Source organism: Spinacia oleracea, chromosome 5, assembly GCF_020520425.1.
Source record: "Spinacia oleracea cultivar Varoflay chromosome 5, BTI_SOV_V1, whole genome shotgun sequence".
Classification (NCBI taxonomy): Eukaryota; Viridiplantae; Streptophyta; class Magnoliopsida; order Caryophyllales; family Amaranthaceae; genus Spinacia; species Spinacia oleracea.
In genome coordinates this window covers 62,236,838-62,241,376 of record NC_079491.1, presented here as the reverse complement: position 1 = coordinate 62,241,376, position 4,539 = coordinate 62,236,838, and the positions used below count along the sequence as shown (strand labels likewise).

At 34.9% G+C, this 4,539-nt stretch overlaps 1 long non-coding RNA gene across 1 annotated transcript; it reads right to left on the bottom strand.

Moving 5' to 3' along the window:
• Window positions 1–551: 551 nt before the first annotated feature.
• Window positions 552–1,889, bottom strand: LOC130462088 (uncharacterized). The gene is made up of 3 exons (XR_008922219.1): window positions 1,720–1,889; window positions 1,436–1,498; window positions 552–796 (listed from the first exon to the last, which is right to left on the bottom strand). It is a non-coding gene; the product is annotated as an uncharacterized lncRNA (long non-coding RNA).
• Window positions 1,890–4,539: the final 2,650 nt, after the last annotated feature.

Genomic DNA, 4,539 nt, shown 5'->3' with positions numbered 1-4,539 from the left:
GCTTGATATCTACGATAAATTTGGAATTAATGTTTGTTGATGCTAAAAGCAAACAAACAATTTATATCACCTTATCTTGTAGGGTAATCAAGGTGTCAAAGGGTATGCCCTTAGTAATGACTGGCCTATGAAGGCCTCAGCTCGCTCATGAACTGGTAATTTTAGGAAAATTACCAAATGAAACAATCACGTAACACTACAAGAAATTGTACTATTAACGACGGGAAATTCCGTCACTAAAGGCCAATAATTGTTGATTAACGACGAGATTTTCCGTCACGAACCCGTCATAAAAGGGGGTCGTCGTTAATGGAAAATCCCGTCATTAACCCGTCGTAAAAGAAATTTGCGACGGTTGTTCCCGTCTTTGTTGGGTTGTTATCCCCGTCGCAAAATGTAACACCCCGACTTCTAAACACCATTAATTAGGTTAATTATCTTTAATTAGCAGCGGAAACTCTAATTTATCGGAGCGTCACATGCCGTATTTCCCTCGTGGGAAATACAAGGCGACATAACCTTTTTACATTTATTGACTACTGATGAGTAACAGTAATTATACTTCACTTCGATTAATTCTTTAATATTTACATCGAAATCTAAATGAAATTTAATAAATATTCCTAACATTGATTAAACATAAATATTAAAATCCAACTCAATAATTGAAATTTGACTTAGAGTTTAATTTGTTCATCCATTATTACTAGTGATACATGATTATCTTTATTAAGCATCGATCGTGAATTTGATGGTTGCATCCTCACTCTAAGGCATCCCCTGATCTTCTTCGTACCTAAAACAAAAGCAACATCGTGAGCCGAGGCCCAGTAACATACTACCCTAACAGCATAAATTCATTTCAATTCATTTTATTTACTTTGCAATCAGGGAGAATAGAACATAGTAAAACACTTTCATAAATGCATTATAATAAAACATCATTTATAACTTGAAACTTTAATAGTTCCCATTATCTTTCATAAAACCTTCATTTTACTTGGTAACTGACAAGTTAGCCTTGCGGGACGTCTCCCACCTTGCGATTGTCCTCAAGGAGCACTCTCCCTTGTTGGACATACGCCCGTACCTAAATATTTTCTCTTTTAGCTTGCGGTAACCCTCAAGGAGCACTCTCCCTTGTTGGGTGTCCCGCGGTACGGCGGTACGTGCACGACCTAGAAATAGTAACCCCACTAACTGCCAGAACCTGTTACACTTTTATTTATCATGTTTCGTATCTTATTCGTAACTCATAAACATCATCTTTATAAAATCATTCATAAACACATTTGAGTATAATCATTCATAAAACATGCTTATAAACACATTTCATATCCCACAATCCAATAAAAACATATCATTATAAACACATTTCATAATCTCATAAAACACATTTCATAAGTGGATTGTGGGTGTTAGCAATAGATGTTACCTCAACCGTAGTTTATACTTCCTGTTCGATGGACCGTTCTTCCTGAGCTCCGAAGTTCGATTTCTTTAAAGAAATTTATTGAATTAATAAATAAAAATGTAAATAAAATAAAAGCTATTGTTCTTTAAAACCATATTTCTATTTAAATGAACTATATTACTAAAATTAATCATTTGAAATCAAATTATACGTAAATACTGAATTTTGTTTCAAAAATTTATTTAGCATTAACATTGGTATAAAAAGTAAGAGTTTAGTTACATGAAATTTGATTTAAAGCTTACCTAAAATAGGTAGTGGGCTAGTGGGCCATCAAATAAATAGAATGGGCTGCTTTGAATTAGGAAACCAAAGTTCCAACCAAATTGGAATTTGGTTCCTGATTATTTCAACGTGAAGTGACGCAAGGAGAAGAACAAGAGGAAGTGCAGCCGTGCAGTGGTGCGCGACTGGGTGGTTGGTCAGCGGTTCGATACCGGAGGAGGGAGGCGCGGAAGAGGCAACGCGACAGCAGGAAGGAGGAAGGGGAGGTGGAGCGTCGCGACAGCACGGCGGTGCTGGTGGCTGGGCTTGAAGGCAGGGGAGGTCGAGCGAGGGGGAAGAGAACGGCGAGGGGTGTGGGGGTGGTGGTCGGCTGAAGGTGGCAGAGACCTGGGCGGCACGAAACTGGAAGGTGAACTCCGACAGAGGGCGTGAGGTGGTTGCTTTCAGGCGGTGGTTTGATGGTGGTTGTGGTGGTGGTGGTGGTTCCAAAGCATAAATAAAGGTAGTAAAAATGGTGAAAAGGTTCATGATTTCCAATGGTGAAAACTGAAATTGAGGTTGTTTGATTGTGCAGATTTGAGGAATTATTTATAGCAATGAGAAGTTGCTCACTTACGTAATTGATGATCCCATTTGCAAAAGTTCAAGTTGACAATTGTAAGAAATAGAGGAGAGTAGGTGATGAGTAATGAGGTCTAGTGATTTTAGGTGAGTGAATCAGCAAGGCTAGAGCTAATTAGGTGATGTAGATGGCAAACTCCATGGTTTACACGGCAGAGGAGGAGAGAAAGAAGAGTTGACTTGGTTTACAATGGAGTCAAAGGGCATTTTAGTAAATATGTAATATTGGGCAAATTTTCAGAATTTTATTGCTATTTTTGGAATTGGAAAATAAAATGGAAAAAAAATGACTTTGAGTAAGATTAATTTCCAAAATAATTCTTTTTATAAAGTGCTAATAAAATAGATTTAGTTTTCGAATAAAATAAGAACGTTCCGAAATTATTAAAAATCCGAAAATAATTAAAATTTAAAAAGGGCGTTAAGCTCGTAAATATGAAATTAAATTATAAACTTGAAAATAAATCGTGTCGCAATATTAAAAATTCAAGAGAAATAAATCTTCGTTAATTAAAATAAAGTTCGAATTTAGGATTTAAAATGATTTTAAGCGAAATAAAAATAATTAAGCATAATTAATCGAGTTTTAAAAATTCGGGGTATTACATTCTTACCCCCTTAGAAAAAGTTTCGTCCTCGAAACTTGAAAATTAGATTTATAAAATGATTGTTGAAAACTGAAAACGCTCGAATAAAAGTATGATGTTTTGTATTAAAACCAAGATCTCACAATTTCATTCCAATTCCGACAATGTCTAGCTTTCATTCCGCCATCTTCTTTGATGACTCCGCTTCAACTCGAGACCTAGAATCGAAGAGTAAAGAATACAAAAGGGGCAAAATTATATGTTGATCCTTAATCGTCATTAAGGTCAATTACATTCCGCCATCGTCTTTCGTATCTCCACTTTACTTCATAAAATAGGATCGAGGAGCAAAGAACATAAAAGGGGCAAACTTGTTAGCTTAGACTAAGCTCCCATTTTACTTAGTGAGATCCCGTTTGAAAATATTTTCCACCAAAATAGTAATTTTTAATACAAAATTATAATTCTGAATATATATAATAAATCAATTATAATAGTCAAATAATTTGTAAAAATCATTTATTATAATAATCTCGTACTCTGAGCTCAGGAGAACTTCCATCGAAGGCGGCTTCCATGTAAAAAGATTAGTTATTACTAATGCAATCATGACATCATAAACATAATCCATAAAGTATATCATAATTCATAAATTGAAATTTCGCTTTCAACATAAGCATAGCATTCATATCATAATCATTTGATCTAACACATGAGCATGGTTGATAATACGTTTACATAAAACATCGCGATTCGTTCATTATATCATTCTTAGGCGACTATTTGGAGATATTGCGTTTTCGTTTGTTCTTGAGCTTCATTGCTGCAGGAATCTTTTCGTTGACTTTCTTTATTCGATTCGTTTTGATTTCGATTTCCGCTCTTTTCTTCTACGTTGAATAACTTCGTTGACTACGTTCGTTGCAGGGGTTCGAGTCGATCACGTGACAGAAATTACATCGTTGGACATACGACTTCGACCGTTACTTATCCTTAATATTTTAAGTCAATAAATCTCGTATTTTGTGGATAATGCTAAGCCATCAAGCGTGCCTAGCTTCTAGAGAACTTAGTTCAGACTACCTGGTTCTACAGACATGTCATTTTGTCGATTTTCTATTCTCAATTCCATTGAATTCCTCAATCATTCATAATTCTTTTCGATTCCATAACATTCATTGATATCATCAACCTAATAGACAAACTAATTCTCAATAACTTATTTGGTAAGGTCCTCAAAACTTTGTATGCAAACCCACTTTCATATTTTTACCATAAATCATGCTCGATTTCGCATAATATTCTTGCATAACCTTTAAAATTTCTAGCCTAGCTTTCTTAACAGGGGCATATCAGTCATCTTTTAGATAATAGACTTTTGTACTTATAAACACCAAAATATTCATCATGAATAACACAGGAAGATTACTCTAGAATCAATTTCATTCATAACTTGAACACTTAAAACCTAGAATAACCTCAACTTAATTAGTGATCCATCACTCATGAAATACAACCTTATGCTCATTTGGTACTCTAATTTATACCATCCTTAAAGATTTCGTAACCACAAAAATTCCTCAAAACAGTTCATATTCGTAGAATCTTTTCGCATCGCGCTTCTTCCAAGAA